Source organism: Chelonia mydas, chromosome 2, assembly GCF_015237465.2.
Source record: "Chelonia mydas isolate rCheMyd1 chromosome 2, rCheMyd1.pri.v2, whole genome shotgun sequence".
NCBI classification, from domain to species: domain Eukaryota; kingdom Metazoa; phylum Chordata; order Testudines; family Cheloniidae; genus Chelonia; species Chelonia mydas.
In genome coordinates this window covers 146,082,849-146,105,619 of record NC_057850.1, presented here as the reverse complement: position 1 = coordinate 146,105,619, position 22,771 = coordinate 146,082,849, and the positions used below count along the sequence as shown (strand labels likewise).

The window sequence follows — 22,771 nt, the reverse complement described above, 5'->3', positions numbered from 1 at the left end:
TTTTATAAGGTTGATTTTTAAATATTTTCCAAATATATATCTATATAATTGTTCTAGATTTTTCATGTTTGGTACCATTGTTCTTGTGGAATAAAGGGCTTTAGAATGACACACAATTCAATCCATTTTCAATAACATATTATCAGAATTTCTACCATGTGGAGGACCTGGAGCTGTGAGCCAGTAAGGGCAGCCAGTCCCACCGCCATACCACAGAGGGTCACACCATTAAAATTATGATTCTGTAGTTTTTTAAAATCAAATTACACCTCCCTAGCTTTCTAACATTAATTTGCTTGTGAAATTACACATGCTCCCACACTGAATATGCAATGACAGGAGAGCACTCTCTTCCTGTCTATCTATTTCAGATATTTCTAAATTACACATCACTGGCTATCACATACAGTCCTCAGCTAAAACCCCTCCAATGCATCATCAGTGATCTACAACCCATCCTGGACAACGATCCCTTACTTTCACAGGCTTTGGGAGGCAGGCCATTCCTCACCCACAGACAACCCGCCAACCTGAAGCATATTCTCACCAGCAACTACACACTGCACCATAGTAACTCTGACTCAGGAACCAATCCATGCAACAAACCTCGATGCCAACTCTGCCCACATATCTACACCAGCGACACCATCACAGGACCTAACCAGATGAGCCGCACCATCAGCGGTTCATTCACCTACACGTTCACCAATGTAATGTACACCATCATGTGCCAACAATGCCCTTCTGCTATGTACATCAGCCAAACTGGACAGTCCCTACTTAAAAGGATAAACGGACACAAATCAGATATTAGGAATGGCAATATACAAAAACCTGTAGGAGAACACTTCAACCTCCCTGGACACACAATAGCAGATTTAAAGGTAGCCATCCTGCAGCAAAAAAACTTCAGGACCAGACTTCAAAGAGAAACTGCTGAGCTTCAGTTCATTTGCAAATTTGACACCATCAGCTCAGGATTAAACAAAGACTGTGAATGGCTAACCAACTACAAAAGCAGTTTCTCTTCCCTTGGTGTTCACACCTCAACTGCTAGAAGAGGGCCTCATCCTCCCTGATTGAACTAACCTCGTTATCCCTAGCCTGATTCTTCCTTGCATATTTATACCTGCCTCTGGAAATTTCCACTACATGCGTCCAACGAAGTGGGTATTCACCCATGAAAGCTTATGCTCCAATATGTCTGTTAGTCCATAAGGTGCCACAGGACTCATTGCTGCTTTTACAGATCCAGACTAACACGTACCCCGCTGATAATAAATAAGTATTTTAGGCTCACTGCACCTTTTCCTACCCCTTGTAGGCCAATGCAGGCAGAGCCATAATTTTGCACCAAATCTCCAAAGAGACTGCAGTATATTCAGAGAACATCATGAATCCATTTATTCTTACTGTTTACTGACTTTAAGATGTCATAATTGATATTTACTTTTGAAACAAATACAGTTCATATATTTGTAGATTCTAAGGCCAGAAGGAAACATAGTCTGACCTCCTGTATAACAGAGGCCCCAAAATAATTCTGAGAGCATATCTTTAAAAAAAAATACGATCTTGGTTTAAAAATCAACAGTTATGGAGAATCCACTATGACGCTTGATAAATTATTTCAATGGTTAATTAGTCTCACATTGAAAATGTATGCCTTATTTCAAGTCTGAATTTGTTTAGCTTCAACTTCTAACCACTGAACCATGTTATACCTTTCTCTGCTAGACTGAAGAGCCCATTATGAAATATTTGATCCCCATGTAGACTATAATCAAGTCACCTCTTAACCTTCTATTTGTTAAATAGATTGAGCTCCTTGCGTCTATCACTGAAAGGCATGTTTTCTAAGCCTTTACTCATTCTCGTGACTCTTCTCTGAACTCTTTCCAATTTATCAGCATCCTTCTTGAGTTGTGGACACAGTATTCCAGCAGTGATCACACCCATGCCAAATAAAATAACCTCTCTTGAGACTCTCCTGTTTATGCATCCCAGGATCCCATTAGACCTTTTGGCCACAGTGTCACACATGTTCAGCTGATTATCCACCACAACCCCCAAATTTTTTTCAGAGTCACTGCTTCCCATGATAGAATCCCTCGTCTTGTAGATATAGCCTTCATTTTTTGTTCCTAGATGTATACATGTACATTTAGCTGTATTAAAACACATATTGTTTGCTTGTCCACAGTTTACCAAATGAGCTCGATTGCTCTGAACCAGTAATCTGTTCTTCATTATTTACCACTTCCCCAATTTTTGTGTCCCCTGTAAACTTTGTCAGTGATCATGTTATCTTTTCTTCCAGATCATTGATAAAGATGTGAAATAGCATAGGATTTATGACCTCTTAATATAAATGAGAAGGTGAAACAGTCCATTTCATAAGAATTGTTCAGTTTAACTGAACTCAGACTCTTGCATTTCACTTAAATTGCATTAATATTCATAATTTATTAGTCTCTGTGGAATTGATATACAGCATATCTTTACAGTATACTGTCATTAAATTAATGAATTAAGAAAATTCACTTGGCATATAGTATTGTGCAAGTCAATAATTTGTTCCCAACTGAAACATAATTTCTTTTAAAAAAATTGTCATTAGATCATATTTAAAAACTAAAGGCTCAGTTTGTTGGGTCTAATGGATAGTTCTCCAGGGACTGCATAGGTTCAAATGATTTTAAAAAGTTAAAATATCCTTCAGATAGTGAAAATGAGCAACGAAATAATGACCGCATAAACATTACCACACAACTGTCATTCTCAATCAGAGAGTGACACCTCATCTACAGCAGAGACAAGCTGACTCAGTGCACTCATGCTGAAATGATGACATAAAAACCTATGTGAAGGCTCACTGAATTCTGGAACCTTCAAGTAATGTACATTTACTCCTTTTTGTGCCATGGCCTTGTGCCTTTGTTGAGGTCACATCTTATTATACTTTAGTGAAGAACCATATACAATCAATATTACATGATGATATTATTATCCCCTTCTGACCTCTGTGTCCTAGTACACTAAAAGAGCCAATTAATAGTTATTTTAGACTACACAATGTTTTAAAAGCTATCAAGGATGCCAAAGAAATGCCTGAAGAGGAACACAGGCTTTTCAAGTCAGTTATGACCTGTTGAACAGTCCTACAATGGATTTTAAGCCTGCAATGTGGACTTGTTGACATCTTGCATATAGAGCCTAGCACAACAGCCTCCTGTGATATATCTGGAGTCCCTAGGCTCTACTGCAATACAAAATAATAATAATAATAGTAATAATAATAATAATAATAATAATAAATAACATTCTCTACAGATCTTTAATGTTGCTACTGCAGTTAATGGGGAAAAGCAGAAAGAAGAGTTTTTTTATATACAGATTATTTTTAAAAGTACCTAAAACAGATTTCTCATTCTTCTGTATACTATTTGCCCTACTTGAGCAAAAAAAAGCCATTGGAAACCAGCCTCAAATTAAACGCATTACTCAGTTCATTACCAATGTGTGAGTTTGTGGTGATCTCTCAATGTACTGCTCTGGAAGTAATACCAAATCTTATTAACCATGATGAAAATTATGCATGTAGCATCCTAAGAACTGTGATACAAAAATGTTTATTTATGTTCATTACTGATCATGTCTTAATTTTAGGTTCTAATTTTAATAAAATAAAATAAAGTATTACACAATATACATTGTGGACAGCATCCAACAAATTCTATGATAGCTCATTTGTTGACCACCTGAGCTATTTTGTGTTTTGATTACTAGTTTATTGTAAAGTGATGCAATATGAGATTGATCAGACACTTTACTGCCTATTCTTCATGACTTCTTCAAACCTTGCATATTGGGACAGCATACAGTGTGTGATAACTTGAAATCTCTTTTCTATATTCCCTAAGAATAGATAAGTGTTCATTGTAAATTATTCATTAATTATTATTACATGCATTTATAAGGCTCTCACACCAGTCTATTTGGGCCAAATTTACTTAGTAAAAATTAAGAAGTAACATATATTAATGTGCAATAGCTATTATTAATATTCCCCTCAACAATGGTGAGATGCATTGTGAGGGGAAAGTATTAGCATATTTAGACTGAACATGTCTTGTAGACTCCCTGGTTTGCAATATTTCTACTGCCCAGGGTTAGTCACACCGTATAAAATTAAGTTCTTCTACAAGGCTGATTCTTTTATACTGCAGTTCAATATGGCAAAGTACGCAAAGTCTGTCTAAGAAATAATCACACATCTTAAGTAAAAAGAAGAATTTATTTAATGCATCTCTTTCAGGCCAGCCAAAACTACAGAGTTTTATTTTATCTGTAAACATCTAAAAGTAGAATATGGCATACATTTTGACCTCTTTGTGTTTTGAGGTTGTTATTGTACTTTGCTGTCAGCGCTTTAATTAATCTTGCAAGGTCTATAATATCATTGGGGCAGAAATAATTGCTTAAATATAAAAGGACCTGTTAAGACAGCCACATGGGAAACAGTGGAATAGTGAAAGAGCGAATTTCTAAGATTTTCTTATTGACTGTTTAGTAAATAAATCATATGTTTTAATTGCTCTGTCAGAAAGATCCTTCATTGAGCAAAAGGTGACTGGAGCTGAATATAGGAACACCACAGGACAGCTGTTTGGTCTGGCAAAGGGCTCTGTGCACTTGTACTATATATCCAAAGCGACCTTTCAGATTCCATGTACATAGTAACAATTAAAAGTACACAATGACTTGACAATGTTCACTGTGACAGACTGCAGGTTGGCTGCTTCCCATAACAGCCTCCCAGGCAGGGAGAAACAAAGAGCCAGGGCCCATCTGTACGACACTCTGAATGCCTCATGTTCCAAAGAGCGCTCTTTGTTTCTCCAAACGCCCCAGGAAGCTCTTCAACAAACAAAACTCAGAGGTCCAGAGGAGCCCAGTCATAACATTAAAATGATAATGAATTCCAGATTACTCTGACAGATGTGACAAAGAAATAGATTCTTTTGATAATAAGTTATTGGGTTGATTAGACAGAATTTATTTGACTCTACTGATCGTTGTGGATATTTCAACAAAGTCAACAAACCCATACATGATATAATTTCTCTTATCCTCTTATCCCTCCCTTGTCACACTTCAACAAATGTAGCCTATATCAGAGTTTTAATTCTTCTTTGGTGATACTGAAAATTCTGTTTCCTGACTGGTAGGTTACTGTAAGCCATAGATGAAATAACACCTATTGTGTGCTGTGTAACAAAGGGAAATGGCTAGTAATCACTGACAATTCCAAAGCAAAACAGCAATTCATTCAGACATATGTCTTTTCTTTTCATTTAATGTTTCTCTCAAAGAACTAGCTCGGAACGGTTTGTAAGATCCATTTCCAGTCAGCCTGACCAATAAGGTAAAATACCTTCCTTTTTGACCAATCAGAAGAAATCTGTTTCTGATTAAAATTATATTTACTGTTGATTACTGCCAACAAAAAAATAGATGCCTTTAAGGTTGCTATAATTATTTTTCAAATAAAATTTTGGCATCCTTTAAGTTGCATTCAAAGAAATTATATAGAAGAGGCATGATTTTCAGAGATGCTAAGTTTCAGAGTAACAGCCGTGTTAGTCTGTATTCGTAAAAAGAAAAGGAGTACTTGTGGCACCTTAGAGACTAACCAGTTTGTCTAAGCTAAGCACTCACAGCTCAGCACTTCTGAAAATCAGACTCTATACATAAAAGTATTGTCTTATTATTAATTTCACTGTGACTATTCTGTGTTTTTTGTTGATTCCCTTAACAATATCTTGCATTGAAATAAGCTTTTGATAAGCCACAGAAGTTTGATTTCAGTGACCAAAAACATAATTTAAGCATAGGTACCGTACACGACTGAGGTCAGTTTCATGTCACACAAAATAGGGTGGCACTAGCCATCTGTAGTTAACAACTATTATATAAATATAATGGAATGTGCCCTGTATTCTGAATGATGGAAAAAAGTTGGTCATTAGCCACCAGGAAATGCCTGATTCCCCCCACGGCTTTCCAGCTGCGATCCAAGTGTGTTTAAATAAAAACTTAGCACACTTAACAAGGAGTTTGATAGAGTGTTAACAATCCTCAGCTTCACGTTGAGCTGTTAACCAACAAAGTAGTCATTAACTGCTGGTAATGACTGCGTTTCTTGGGATTATTGCTTAATTATAAACCTGATAGAGTGGATCCTGCCTTTTGACTTGAGGACACATTTTCCATTGCAGCGTTTCAACTACAAACTTATTTTCTTAAATACACCACCTCAATTATAAACCACTGAATATAAGTTAGAGCAGAAATACTGCCTTTGAAATCAGCTGTTTGCACCCTTCACAGTTATGTTCGAGCCATAACTGGTCTTGGATTCACCTCAGATAGTTAACTAAGAAAGTAGAACTACTGGTAACAAACGATTTCTCAGGAAATACTGCTTTCTTATAAAATAAAATAGGCAGCTCTGAACAGGTAATTCTGCATCCTGATTGACTGGAAATAGCCTAGAATGCAGGGTACCACTTAATCACAAAACTCTAGTCGTATTATGCTATCACAATTCTAACCCAGAAAACATTGCAACATCAGTGTAAGACTATAATAATTTTTTGTTTATTATTCTTTCAGAAGAAAATACATGCTCTTTATAGTATATACAAATTTCTCAGTAGCCACGGCCTTCAAAGTTCCCTAGCAATTGACAGTTACTGTGTTTTAAATATCATAATAATTATTTCCTAATACTTCTAATAGTCATGCCTAGGCAAACACATATCATTACAGAAAGGTGCTCAGGGAGTTTTGTCCCCATGCTGATATTTGTGGATAGGACATATCTGTGCAAACGATATTACTTCACAAACAAAGATATGGGGGCAGATCTTCAGTGGTGTAAATTGTCATAGCTCCATCAACTTCAAAAATGCAAGGGCAGGGAACCCATAGGGGGGATTTTCTTACTTCCCCTCCTGCCTGTGCTTCTGCACATAGTCCAAGTAGCAATTTAGCCCTTAATGTATACAAGTTCCATTACGGAAATCACTAAATAGCTGAAATTATTTTCTGTTGTATTTGGAATTTATCCCTTTTTAATAAGAACTAATGGATGCCACACAAACCGCTAGACACTTAGTGGCCATCTCCGCTGGTACTTTCTAATCATTTTCAGATAGAGAATCAACTGCAAGGAAAACTATTTTATCCTTTAAAATTGAATTCTATGATTCTATAATGCCTCTTTGAGTGTTCACTCATCCCCAAATAGTGCTCATACTGTCTGGGAGTTTGTAGGTCACCAAAACATTAATTGACGCTTTTAATATTAAATATCTAAACTGCTAACACCTTTTCTTTTTCAATCTGTTTTCTTTACGTACTAAAAGTGGAAAAATCAAATATTTTGTTCTTCAGTGAAGCCACTAAATTAATCACTCTTTGGAAAGAATATTGTATAAATATACATTTATTTGTGTCAAAAAACTAAATTAAACAATACTATCTATCTATCTATCTATCTATCTATCTATCTATCTATCTATCTATCTATCTATCATTTTTAAAATTAATTATTGTGCAATAAAAGGGCATTAAGTTAAACATAAATTAAACTGAGTTGTTAGAGATATAACACTGCCTAGATTCTGTACATAAATGCCTGGTAAAAGACTGTTGAAATCATGAATTTTCTGTGTACTACATTAATTCAAGTTTTTAGTTCCTGTATTCTGTTTCAAATCATTGTCTGTAAGCATAAGGAGGAGCAAGCGGTGGGGAATATTGTTTTTCTTGTGATGGAAGGGAGACAAGAATCTCTGCATGTTTCATTCTACTTCTCTCTTCATTCAGAAACTCAGACTAGAATCTGTATGGTGGCTTGTTGGCTGAGTTCAGCAGAAAGCCTGCAGCTATTCCCTAAGCCCCCATTTGTAGACATCACTCTGGCAATAGAACAATGTAGCAGAGCCTCATTCTGGGGATTATGATATTGTATATAAAGAAAACATAAAAAGATTTACATATATTCCATGTAATTTTCCCTATTATAAGTGTGGAATAGACCTTCATTCATTTCTATTCTAAAATATTCCATAGTAAAAATATGATGTAATTTGCATCACAAAACTTTTCTTCCAAATATAAAGTATGCCAATCTCAGCATGGTACTTTTGGTGGAACTATCTATTTAGGGCCAAATTGAATTTTGTTTTACTCAGCCATGCTTTGAGCATGCGCCCCTACTCCTCCCCATTACACTCTATTACTGGCAATATGACTTGAGGGTTTGGCTTTGATGAGGAGTGCAGCCACTGATATTTGATACTTCCCCACTGCAAGAAAGTGTTTGGGGGAGGGGAGCGTGAAACCTTGCCATACCACTTTCTCGCCAATCACAGGTGAAAAAGTGAACTGCACCTTCCCAAGGACTGCGGTAACTTACTTTTCCCTGAACTGTTGCCCTGGGTAGCAGGGAGGGAACTGTGTGTCTCAGAGAGATGTCTCTGAGAAGCAACTAAATGTATCTTCCCCCCTCCACCCCCCAAACACAAAAAAGCAGTAAGAGGACCAAAAAAATGCCAGCATGGCTAAACAGCAGAGTAAAAGAGGCTGTTAGAGGCCAAAAGGTACCCTTTAAAAATTGAAAGTTAAATCTTACTGAGGAAAATAGAAAGGAACATAAATTCTGGCAAGTCAAATGTAAAAGTATAATTAGGCAGGGTAAAAAGAATTTGAAGAGCAGCTAGCAAAAAACACAAAAACTAACAGCAACATTTTTTTTAGGTATATCGGGAGCAGGAAGCCTGCTCAGCAATCAGTGGTACCACTGGATAATCAAAGTACTAAAGGACCACTCAGGGAAGAAAAGGCCACTGCAGAGAAGGTAAATGAATTCTTTGCATCAGTCTTCACTGCAGAGGATGTGAGGGAGATTCCCAGACCTGATCCATTCTTTTTAGGTAACAAATCTGAGGAACTGTCCCAGACTGAGGTGGCAATAGAGAATGTTCTGGAACAACTTGATAAATTAAAGAGTAATAAGTCATCAGGACCATATGATATTCATCCAAGACTTCTGAAGGAACTGAAACATGAAATTGCAGAACTACTAACAGTGGTATGTAATCTACACTTAAATCATCCCATGTACCAGATGACTGGAGGATAGCTAATGAGACTTTTTAAAAAGGGATCCATAGGCGATTGTGACAATTACAGACCTGTAAGCCTAACTTCAGTACCAGGCAAATTGTTTGAAACTATAGTAAAGAACAAAATTAACAGACACATAGATGAACACGATTTGTTGGGGAAGAGTCAACAAGAATTTTCTAAAGGGAAATCATGCCTCACCAATCTATAAGAATTCTTTGAGGGGGTCAACGGTCATGCAGTGAATACAGTGTTCTTGGACTTTCAGAAAGACATTGACAGGGTCTCTCACCAAAGCCTCTTAAGCAAACTAAACATCTGGCACTGGCCACCACTGTTCATAGAATCATAGAATCATAGAATATCAGGGTTGGAAGGGACCTCAGGAGGTCATCTAGCCCAACCCCCTGCTCAAAGCAGGACCAATCCCCAATCAAACCATCCCAGCCAGGGCTTTGTCAAGCCTGACCTTAAAAACTTCTAAGGAAGGAGATTCTACCACCTCCCTAGGTAACGCATTCCAGTGTTTCACCACCCTCCTAGTGAAAAAGTTTTTCCTGATATCCAACCTAAACCTCCCCCACTGCAACTTGAGACCATTACTCCTTGTCCTGTCCTCTTCTACCACTGAGAATAGTCTAGAACCATCCTCTCTGGAACCACCTCTCAGGTAGTTAAAAGCAGCTATCAAATCCCCCCTCATTCTTCTCTTCTGCAGACTAAACAATCCCAGTTCCCTCAGCCTCTCCTCATAAGTCATGTGTTCCAGACCCCTAATCATTTTTGTTGCCCTTCGCTGGACTCTCTCCAATTTATCCACATCCTTCTTGTAGTGTGGGACCCAAAACTGGACACAGTACTCCAGATGAGGCCTCACCAATGTCGAATAGAGGGGAACGATCACGTCCCTCGATCTGCTGGCTATGTCCCTACTTATACAGCCCAAAATGCCATTGGCCTTCTTGGCAACAAGGGCACACTGCTGACTCACATCTGGCTTCTCGTCCACTGTAACCCCTAGGTCCTTTTCCGCAGAACTGCTGCCTAGCCATTCGGTCCCTAGTCTGTAGCTGTGCATTGGGTTCTTCCGTCCTAAGTGCAGGACCCTGCACTTATCCTTACTGAACCTCATCAGATTTCTTTTGGCCCAATCCTCCAATTTGTCTAGGTCCCTCTGTATCCTATCCCTGCCCTCCAGCGTACCTACCACTCCTCCCAGTTTAGTATCATCCGCAAATTTGCTGAGAGTGCAATCCACACCATCCTCCAGATCATTTATGAAGATATTGAACAAAACCGGCCCCAGGACCGACCCCTGGGGCACTCCACTTGACACCGGCTGCCAACTAGACATGGAGCCATTGATCACTACCCGTTGAGCCCGACAATCTAGCCAGCTTTCTACCCACCTTATAGTGCATTCATCCAGCCCATACTTCTTTAACTTGCTGACAAGAATACTGTGGGAGACCGTGTCAAAAGCTTTGCTAAAGTCAAGAAACAATACATCCACTGCTTTCCCTTCATCCACAGAACCAGTAATCTCATCATAGAAGGCGATTAAATTAGTCAGGCATGACCTACCCTTGGTGAATCCATGCTGACTGTTCCTGATCACTTTCCTCTCGTGTAAGTGCTTCAGGATTGATTCCTTGAGGACCTGCTCCATGATTTTTCCGGGGACTGAGGTGAGGCTGACTGGCCTGTAGTTCCCAGGATCCTCCTTCTTCCCTTTTTTAAAGATTGGCACTACATTAGCCTTTTTTCAGTCATTTGGGACTTCCCCCGTTCGCCACGAGTTTTCAAAGATAATGGCCAATGGCTCTGCAATCACATCCGCCAATTCCTTTAGCACTCTCGGATGCAACTCGTCCGGCCCCATGGACTTGTGCACGTCCAGCTTTTCTAAATAGTCCCTAACCACCTCTTTCTCCACAGAGGGCTGGCCATCTACTCCCCATGTTGTGATGCCCAGCGCAGCAGTCTGGGAGCTGTCCTTGTTAGTGAAGACAGAGGCAAAAAAAACATTGAGCACAGTAGCTTTTCCCACATCTTCTGTCACTAGGTTGCCTCCCTCATTCAGTAAGGGGCCCACACTTTCCTTGGCTTTCTTCTTGTTGCCAACATACCTGAAGAAACCCTTCTTGTTACTCTTGACATCTCTTGCTAGCTGCAGCTCCAGGTGCGATTTGGCCCTCCTGATTTCATTCCTACATGCCCGAGCAATATTTTTATACTCTTCCCTAGTCATATGTCCAACCTTCCACTTCTTGTAAGCTTCTTTTTTATGTTTAAGATCCGCTAGGATTTCACCGTTAAGCCAAGCTGGTCGCCTGCCATATTTACTATTCTTTCGACTCATCGGGATGGTTTGTCCCTGTAACCTCAACAGGGATTCCTTGAAATACAGCCAGCTCTCCTGGACTCCTTTCCCCTTCATGTTAGTCCCCCAGGGGATCCTACCCATCCGCTCCCTGAGGGAGTCGAAGTCTGCTTTCCTGAAGTCCAGGGTCCGTATCCTGCTGCTTACCTTTCTTCCCTGTGTCAGAAAGGTTCCCTCTAAGCTGTGTGCGTGTGCGCGCACACACAGATCCTAAACCCCGCGCACACGGCGAAACACCACACGCACAAAAATTTGCACAGAAGCACAACAATTTGCACAGAATAAATTTTTTGCGCCCACGGCCTGTCAAAAATTAGAGGGAACATTGCTGGCCACTGTCATAAGACAGGATATTGGGATAGATGGACCATTGCTCTGACCTAGTATGGCCATTCTTATAATCTAACAACTTCTAGGAATTCTTTGGAGTATGTGCCACTTATACACACATCTTTTTCAGGGCTCTGCCTAAAAGAACAACCTAATTCTTAGAAGCACCCAAGAGAGAAAAAAAATTCCCAGCAGAGGGCCTGATCTAAAGCCCTTTGAATTCAATTGAAAGACTCCCATCGATGTCAATGGACTTTGAGTCAGGGTCACATCAGGGAAGGACTGAAATTGAAAAGAAAGAAAGAAAGAAAGAAAGAAAGAAAGAAAGAAAGAAAGAAAGAAAGAAAGAAAGAAAGAAAGAAAGAAAGAAAGTTGCATGGTAGCCAGTAACAGTGTGTAATACATCTGAGTATAGCTGAATGATTAGATTCTGAAAGAAGAGATACTTGTAGTGGACTTGTTCTTCTGGGACATTAATGAATGTATTGATTCAAATAAAGTACACCCAAATAGCAGCTATAACAACACATATATGCCATTGTAATATGCATATGAAAAAGTAGAGCTTCTTCTTGGAGCTTTGTGAATATTTTGTAGCTGCAAACACCATAGAAAAGCACCATTCTCTTATGAGAGGTAAAATTTTCTAGCTACAGCCCTCTCTGCTGCAACCAGACAGCCTAGAACAAAAATAGATGCAGCAATGTGGACAACATCTGGCTCCAACACTCCTGCCTATGAAAGCTCAAGGATCTAGAACAATGCAATGAAGCCCCAGATCTGGCCTTCTTTTGCAAATACCCCTAAATGCTGTTGTTCTGTACATTGTACTTGAAATTTTGGGGTGGTGGAAATTTTCCATCCTGAAAAACTTTTTGAGATTTTGGTATAAACCTAAAACCTTCTGAAGATTTTCAACAACAAACCAAAGAAAGAGTTCCCCTCCAGGATGAGCAAGAGCCTCTTAACGAGGGCTCTTACCTATCACATGGAAGACCTCACTTCATGTCCTTGTCCTCCCTGATTCAGCGCAGGGACTTGAACATGGGTTTTTCTTATCCCAGGTGAGTGCCCTAACCACAGAGCTATTGGCCAGTTGAGTGCCTTCATTGTCTCATGTTGGAGCTATTTCATTTGATGTAAGAGCTTAAATGTTCTTTGGATAAGACAGGAGTTTCTATAATCCCATGGTTAAAGCTATTTACCTTGAGGTTGATTCAAGACTCTCCTCTAAATCAGGCAGAGCAGCAACTTGACCCCAGGCCTCCCTCATGACAGGGAGTGCTCTAACCACAAAGCTGTTGGCCATTTTCCTCTCTGGTTTTGACCCTCTCCCCCTCAAAAAAAATCCATCCTGGATCTGATAAATGTTTCCCAGCAAAATTTAGTCAAATCTGGTATGTTCCCACAAAAAGTTTCATTTTCAGCAAATCAGCATTTTCTGGCAAAAAAGCATTTTGTTGAAAAATTCTCAATCAGCTTTTTCTGAGCATAACCAGACACACAATGAAAGATATACAGTCCTTCCTGATGAAAGTATTTACACTATAGGCTTTATCTAATGCCCCTTTCAGCCAGCGAGAGTCTTTCCATTGATTTTAATGGCCATTATATTGGACACTTCGTGCACATGCACAAGAATTGTTATTTCTTGTATATGGCTTTTCAGGAGAGGAAGCTTTTTTTAAAAAAGTTAGGATATTTTGTTAAATGCATGAGAGGGATTGAAAAATCAAAAAAGAAAGAGATTTCCATATTTGTATAGCAATTGTCTTTCAAATTTCACAGAGCCCTTTTTAATTAAGAAATATCATCTATACATGTAATTTCTCTAAAATCATTAAGTACAGTAGATTTTTTGCTCTGTACCAGTACAGATAAGTTATTGTTCAAACACATTATGTTTGTCATCTTTAATTCAAACTTCTAGAAGTACTGAAGAAGTAATCCAAAAAAATGTTTTGTTCTTTAAATGTTATGTTCCACATTATACTGAGTTGCACATGCAATGCAAATTAAAAGTACCAAAAGCAAAAATGAAGAAAGTACAAGTAAAGTTATCTGTATCTTTCAGATCGGATCCCAGATACTGGTAAAATATCTATTCTTTTGAAATAAAGATGTATATTGTTTTCAACTAATAAAGGATAAAGTACCATCTGTTTACATTTATTGATTGTGTTTATATTTCCAGACACCTCAATTCAGCAGAATTCAAAGACAATACTATACTATACTAAAGACAAACAATACTATATTTTATACATCCTCTAGGTTAATCTACTGAAAAGATTAACTATAGTCCATGATCTACTGCGCGACACTGATCTTTGGGAAAAGTACAACTCTTAGATTTACCATATTACCATATTAACGAAAATACCATGTTTTCCTAAAATAGTCTATTAATCGATTACGGCACATGGAGAGGAAAGAAATAGCATTGTTTATCACCTGTGCCTTTAGATCTTTGTGAAAGCAACTCCCAAAGTTACTACTTCTCCTTTCTCTATAATGATATTGTACAGTGCCTTTTGGCTCTAGCACAATGCGTTATGCATCAGTGTTTAAGAGCATATTGTGCACCATTATTGCCCTCTCTCTAGAGGACTACAAACTACATTAGTCTGAATTACCAAATCAAAACTTTATGTGCAGCAGTTCCCCCACAAGGGCTTTAGCATTTTTATGTCATAATCCCTCTATTATCCCCCTCCTCACATGCTTTATAACCATTAAGTTATTGAAAAATTCTCAACAGATGTCATCTTAAGATGAATGTTGCTGCGCCGACTGGTATCAAGGCTGGAATCTGGATATTGCTCAACTTTACTAAAAATGTCAGGGAGAGAATAGTCAGCTGTAAAAATACAAGATATGCCAGAAATGGTTGTTTTCATGTCACCTTCAACATGACTTGTAGTGTTTGCAATTTTAGCTTCTAGGAGATGCAGTTTTTATTTGATGGGTTGGCAGTAATGGCCTAAGATATGTAGCAAGAAAAAGAAGGGGCATTCAAGGTTCCCCCCCGTCTTTTATGATAAAAATAGATTAGTAGTGCTTTAATACGATTTAAGCTTCAAATTTTACCCTTTAGCACACATTGTTCACATTAATAGCTTTGCAGAAATATGGTAGCTTCCACATAGTTTTAGTAGATATTAAAGTTGGGTAATGGTTATTTTTTTGTTGGCATCAATGGTATTGGAATAAAAAACTTAATAATTATTATTATTAGTTAATTAATTTATAAATCCATTTTGTCTTCTGCCCCGATGAACTTCTACACAATATAAAATGTTAATATGAAATTCAACATAATTTAAAATCACCATACATTTCAAACACATAATGCAAAAGCAGAATCTAACACCAAAATGAGAAAAAAGGGATGAGAGGGAAAGATAATATATTTTCATCCCTGTGATGGGGCAGCTGCCCTTCACTGGCCAAAAAAAAGAGTTAAAAGCAGTCCTAGGGAGGCTACGCCAGAGACAGCCAGTCAGAGGAGCGCTGAGAGGAGCTGCCAATCAGAGCCAAGTAGGCCCCTTTTAAAAAGGGAGCTGAAAGACAGAGGAAGGCAGTTCTCTGCTGGGAGCCCAGAGAAGAAGGACTGTGTTTCTGAAGGGCCAAGACAACTACCAGCACCCTGGACAGAGTGGTCGAGGAAGCCAGAGACAGGTCCTGGCTGGCTGGCTGGTTGCTGGCACACTGAGGCCGCAATAAAGGGTAAAGAGGGTGCTGGAGCCCCACGGGAGGTGGTTAGACCATGGACTGCAGTTTGCCACTGGTGGGAAGTGGCTGAACAGTGCACTGCAGGTCCCCTGGAAGGGGGAGCACAGGGTGTGGCATGGCCAGAGGGCTGTGTCTCTGATGAGGGTGCCGCAGTCCTTGGAGAGATGTGGATCCAAGAGCGGGAGTCATGGTGGCAATACACCACCTGAAGGAGGTGCACCAACTGTAGAGCTAATTCCCAAGACAGGCTGAGGAGGTGCCAAAGTGTAAGCGAACCCTGTTACAATCCCAAACACCTTTGGGTAAGAAAACTTAGATGATTTTAAAAACTGGGAAGAGATATACAGGATTCAGTTTCCATGAGAGATAAGTTCCACATACTGTATAGGGCGCACCAAAGCAAAGTCTCAGTTGTCTGCGTCTTTAAGAGAACATGGTGAGACCTTCAAACAATGGATGGTGTGGACAGCACAGATACCCTTTACAATGAGTTTCAAGATCAGAGCCAAGGCCAGTATTATTAAGAGCTTTGAAAAAGCAGTGCTGATTTATAGTAAATCATCAACTTTAGAAGTATCCAGTGCCAAGGACATGACTGGCATAATATGATTGCTGTTGCTCACCTAACAAGCAGATAAGCTGCTGCATTCTGCTTACTTCAGAAACCTTGCTGTGAACCCTGCTAAGAGGAAACTATAATAATCAAGTTTCTTAATCACAAAGGCAAGTTTTCTTGTTGTGTTGGGATATATAAGTGCATAGTCTAGTCTCTGCAGTCTGAACAACTGGAAAAAGTATTTTTGTATCACATCCAACACGTGGCTTGCTATGGAAAAGGCTTGGTCAAAAGTGCTAGGATTCTTAACATGAGTCTTCTGGGCTGAACAAATCCCTATGCCAGTGAGGAGACAAAGGAAAGCAAGGTTCCTCATATCAAAGAGCTCTGTCCAGCAACAAAGCATCAAGGTTGAGGCTAAGATAACTCCAGTGCATCCAGCTGGCAATATCATTCAAACATTTTTTTAAGGAAGAGGCCAAGACCTGATCGCCCACTCGCTTGCATCTTGTATAGTCATTTGCACATTTGCAAAGTGGATGTAAAACACTACCCGATCAGCGTGGGAATGTTCTGTACCCACTTGCCACAGGTATATAGAACTGCACAAGGTGCAAAGTAGTACAGACTCAGGCCCAGAATCTAGAGTCCACAGAGCAGATTTTCTGGGGCAAGGACTATGTGTTTGTACAGTGCCTAGCACAGTGAGGGCCCTGGCCAGGAGCTGAACTGTCTTAACCCACAAAGAATATAACAGTGATCAAGTGAAGAAACTACTAGTAGGACAAATCAATCTTCATTAATCAGGCTTCACATAGCCAAATGAGTTCAGCTGTAGTTTTTCACAAGGTTTATGACTGAAAAAATGATTGAATCTTTGATTGTTACCCGTCTTTTGTACTTCTGTATAAAAATGCAGAAGATCAGATCCCAGGCAGGTTCTTAGCCATCTCCTGGCCATTATGCCCCTTTGGGGCTTCTATTCCCAGATGTTACCATTACCCCATAGACTCCTCTGAGCCTAAGGAATGAATAGAATATGGCAGAGAGCCAGGGAATTGAGAGTCCCCTGTAAGAACTGATAATAGCTGTCAACAGCATGATCAGTACCCTAGCTGAAAGCAAATAAAGTGAAAAGTCCAAATCACAGTTTCTGGGACGGTCATGCATATCTATCTCATCACTGCACACATGGACTTTCAGGAAAATAATACACTCTAATGGCCAGCTTTTCAGAAGAGATCAGTTCCCAGTTGGAGCTACTGGTTTCTGAGCACATGTGAAAATCTGGCTATAAGTGTTTAAAGATTTTTCATCAGGAGTTTTTAAAAATAAAGAACATATGAACTGTGGAACAGGAAACAACTTCTGAACCTAACAAGTCTCTCCCCAACTTTAAGCTTATTCTAGTACAGCTTTCCTTTATAGTCACTACACCCTGTATGTTGTTTCCCTGTCTCTCTGTTATAAAAAATATTTTATTTCCTCTCATTAACTGATGCATGCAGTTTTTATTCTATGGTCTTCGTTTGAAATATATGCCATGTGAAATGTGTGCCGTGTGAATACTTCTTGCTCTTTTAAATATGATGGTGCTACTTAAATTTTACTTACAATTTATAAATTGGGCTTGTTAGCGTGTTCATTTATATCTAATACCTCGGTGCTTTTCCAGCTCAAAGCTTTAATATTTCATGACAGTGCTGGTATCCAATCTGAGGAAATACATTTCTGTGTGCTTTACAAGTAAGAGTCCTTAAGGCTTTCCTCACTTTTATTCCAATACAAGTTTTGAGTGTGGATTTGGCTGTCTTCCCCCCCTAATTTTGGATTATATCCCTTGGTTTTTAAATCCATTGTCAGCATGAGTAATTTATATTTTACATTATCAAAACCCATGATTATTAGGGGCAGGTGAAATGGTTATAAAGATACATGGACTGTCCCAAAAATAAGGCTTTTCTTTATGGCAACAAACTAAATCTGTTTGCATCAGTTTGGTTAGGGGCTTTACCTTGCTCTCCCCAGCTGATTTACTGCAGCTCTTAATCCCTCTTCACACATGTTTACCTGATGCCCCTGCAATGGGCCACTGGTTCCCTTCCTGAAGCCTTATGACTTCTACCAGTTAGTACTAACTCTCTCCATCTTGCATACTTCCCTAGGCTGCCAGCCTAAACTGTTGTGACGCCTAGATGACAAATGCTAATCTGAAAAAAATCTAATTTTATAGCATTTTGTATTTCTATTATCTTCCATGATAGAAATATCTTTGCAGAATTCTACCAATTAACTTATAGAGGCCTCCTCCATCTCCTGGGCAATTTTCAGTCAAATACTGATGTTCAAGGGATTCCGCTTACTAAGTACAATAAAATTGTTTCAAATATTTCCTCATCCTAGATGTTGAGCTAACTGCTCTATAATGGTGTATACAATATCTCTTATGGAATACTGATATTTTGACCACTTTTCAGGATGCAAGATTATAAAATATCAGCTACCACACTAGTTAATGTTTGTAAAGCACTATGAAGCAAAACAGGTTTTATAAATATAGATTTAAGCCACAGAGCTAAAAGATTTAGAGGGATATAAAGCTGTCTGCTCTCCCTATGGCAGAAAAAGGAAAATCTAGCTCTGGCACCCTTCATTTAGATAATGCATAATTTTGCCCCAGTGTGGGTCTGGCTGTACATTTTATTGTGTAACATTTGGTGTTTGTTTGTGGAAACCATATTAAGTGGTGCATATAAATGTGTTTATGAAAGGAAGGAGGAATTGTGAAAGGGATAGCCTGAGGAATGTGGAGCACCCTGAGCTGACAGGAAGCAGACTGTTTGGATTAGGAGTCCAAATTCAACAAGGGGACTTGATGGGCTTTGTCTTGGACTACAGTCTCTATTGATGAGAGCACAGACTCTGTCCAGAGGAGTTGCTTTGTTCCGGGTTTCCCAAGGAGTACTGCATACTTGTGAGTGGGGAAGAAAGTCCTATAAATATGACTGTGAGTTTTACATTTTACATCCCTAAAACCTGGGAGAGAATAAAATTTTAAATGGGGGCTCAACCCAATCATTTTATTTCTTTTAAATAGAATGGATATGCACAGACATATATGCGTGTGTGTGTATATATATATATAATTTGTATATATATATATATATATCCTTATTAATTTATGGCCTAATTTCCTTAAGAATATCTGGTACTCCTGGTACTTTCTCCATCCCATTCATTTCTAGTATTATGTTCATGCTCTCTTGTACCTATCCATTATTCCAGGATGTGTTATTTGTCTACCAAGTAGCTTTCCATTTTCTTCCTTGGCTGTAATAACAGAAGCCAAATAATGTTTATAAATCTTCCATTTCCTTATGCCCTGTCTCCAATCCCCCATCATTGTTTTTAATGGCACAGTTTAACCTTTGAACTTCTCTCTTTATTGAAGATATAGCTGAAGAGTCCTTAATTGAAATATTCCATGCAACTTGACATTCAGTATTATTCCTTTGCTCCTCTAATTATCCTTTTAACTTTCTTCTGCTTATTTGTATAAACCCTCCTCAATCTGTCTCTTTACCAGACTGTTTATATATTTTTAAAAGCCTCCCACTTATTTGCTCTTTCTACTCTATACATATTACATAACTACCTTGACCTCTGTAACCCTCCTCCCTATTTAGATTTAGCTATTTCTTAAATATTTCCCAGGGTTCAGCAGTAGAGTAGAGTAGAGTAGCTTCATTGTAGCTCCGTCAAACGCAATCCTTTTGGAAATGTCACACAATGTCAGTATTTCTAAGGACAAAATGAAGGTGTCATCCCAGAAATGTGTGAAACCTGCTGGTTTCAGGTAGCACAGGTTTTGGGGAACCCTGCTGATGACCTATGAGTGTGTCTATATGATGCTAAATGTTGGAATTTCTATTTTTTTTAGTTTGCTTTTTAAAAAAAGCTTGGAAATTACACACAGCAATTACATTAACTACATTATTAGGGTTGCTAAATCATTCACTCAAAAGTTAGGGAATGCCTTATTTAAGGTTGGTGTGAAATTTGGTTTGCTTGTGTGAATGGATTAAGATACAGTGTTTAATTACATGATCACATACTATTTTCACCACAGGAACCCTGCTTCCCAGGATGGACTTGTTCTGGGGATTAACCAAAGTTATGTAATGAAGGACACTGTTAACTGTAGGACATCTGCTTCATTTGTTGCAGAAGTTGGAAGGTGTGTAAAGAATGAGGCAAGGCAATGCAGAAAGAGGAAAGACAGTCTCCTGGTGAAGACAGTTGAATGCTGCCCTGGGATATTGGATTTTATGTCTGCCAAAGTTCCTGTGTCAGGTAGGTTGTGCAGGTCATTTAAACCATTTTCAGATATGGTCACTAATTGTCTGTTCCTCAATTTCTGGGTGCCTGACTTGAGACTTTAGGGCCTGATTGTCAGAAATACTGAGCACTTAATGGCTTCAGTTGTAAGTGTTTTATAAAGCTAATCCCATTTACTTCAGACATCCTTAAGGATGGAGAATCTGATTGCTCTTATCCTGCCTTCCCTAAGGGTCTCCAGGAACAGCCAGCTGTCCCACTCACACCAGTTTGCATGCTTAGGGACAGAAGCAGGGAGGCCTGCTGGTCTCCAATTCCATGTTAACCACTGTACCTGCTATAACCTATAATAAGCATCCTCTGAGCCACTGCTACTGCCAAACTGCCATTTAACACAGTGTTGTACCTCAGATATTCCAGACTATTCTATATTGTAACTTGATATGTTAGCTTTCAGTACAGTCTGGGGTATATCATATCCTGGACTACAGGAAATAGAAGGCCAGAAATCGTGACATCTGGAGGCTTTCCTGCTCTAGTGTTCCTGATTGGTGAGTGGGCCACTCTCAGAAAATCTTTATGTGAGGCAGAGGGCTTCCTTTGCTATCCCCTGTGAAGGCTCCAGAATTAAACTGTGTGTCAAGCCTTGCCTACTGTAGACATCAAGAAATGAGGGTAGACCACAGAAAACTGGGGAAATTAAGTGAAGCAGGCAGAACTGTTACAGGGAAAGAGAGGGAGGGGAGCATATGTCAGTCCCAAGGAATGAGGGTAACCCAACTGTGACATTTTACTCCATAGTCCTTATGAAAATATGCTTATTATATGAATGACAAAAATGAGGTATACTTTATGCAAGATGGCTCATGTGAGATTGTGACATTCCCCTCTGGTGTTATCTGGACTGGTGATCTGCTAGGTCACTCTAATCCTTGACTCTGATAGCCAGCCTTACCCTGCTCTGCTGTGAGAACCCCCACTCTTGGGCTGTTCACACACAGCCTCTCGCATGTAAGCTGCTCCTTGGATTGTGCAACCCAATGACACTAGCCAATATCTCCAGCCCCAGACACAACTCTAGGAACCTCCGTCTCGCGGTGTCCAGTTATGCGCTCTGGACACTGCAAGCTTATATGAGTTTGTTGATTTAACTGTAAGCAGAGTCAGAATGAGCTCTACCCTGACATCTGGTGGTGATCTGTGGAAAAGGACTTCAGGGGCTGATCTCATTTGCCTGGGCACACCCACCTTACCTAGCATGATGGGACTGCTTGCCCAAATGGTCACTTTGGCTGCTGTGGGATCCCCAGTCTCTTTGTTATTGGGGAAGGAGTAATAAAGGGTTGTTATCCTGGTTATGTGAATCTAGGACAGCAGAACTGTACTTGGCATTTTATGACGGAGGGACTCGCACTCAACTAAGTAGCACTTGCTAGGCAAGGGATATGGGTGGGTCTTTTGCTCATGGTTTGCGTTATGAATCCTGTTTGTGGTGTTTCCCCAACATAATGCCACATTGTTTTCCCCCTTTATTAAAAGGCTTTTGCTACACTCAGACTCTGTGCTTGTGAGAGAGGAAGTGCTTGTGAGAGAGGAAGTATTGCCTCTTAGAGGTACCAGGGGGGTGGTATGTAATTGTCCCAAGTCACTGGGTGGGGGCTTGAGCCAGTTTTGCATTGTGTTATTGAAATGGAACCCCTAGATACTGAACCCAGCCCTCGTTGCCTCCACCTCTGATGGGCAGAAGGGTTACATAACAAAAAAGTCGATATGTACCAGGCTTGTTATCCCAAGGGAAGTCTCTGACATGCTTCAAACCAAACACACTGCTTCAGGTAGAAGAAACAAACAGATTTATTAACTACAAAGATAAAATGTAAGTGATTATAAGTCAAAGCATAACAAGTCAGATTTGGTCAAATGAAATACAAGTAAAACACATTCTAAGCTGATCTTAACACTTTCAATGACCTTACAAACGTAGATGCTTCTCACCACAGGCTGGCTGGTTGCTCTTCAGCCAGGCTCTCCCCTTTGATCAGTGCTTAAGTCGCTTGGTGTGTTGTCTGTAGATGTAGGTGGAAGAGAGAAGAAGAACATGGCAAACGTCTATCCCTTTTATCATGTTCTTTCTTCCCTCTTGGCCTTGCCCCCCCCCTTCAGAGTCAGGTGAGCATTACCTCATCGCAGTCCCAAACTGACCAAAGGAAGGGAGGTGACTCACTCGAGAG

At 39.5% G+C, this 22,771-nt stretch overlaps 1 long non-coding RNA gene across 1 annotated transcript; it reads left to right on the top strand.

Moving 5' to 3' along the window:
• The first annotated feature begins 8,884 nt into the window (after window positions 1-8,884).
• LOC122464308 lies at window positions 8,885-20,074 on the top strand. Its single transcript, XR_006288248.1, has 3 exons — window positions 8,885-9,037; window positions 17,449-17,454; window positions 20,059-20,074. It is a non-coding gene; the product is annotated as an uncharacterized LOC122464308 (long non-coding RNA).
• The last annotated feature ends 2,697 nt before the right edge of the window (window positions 20,075-22,771 follow it).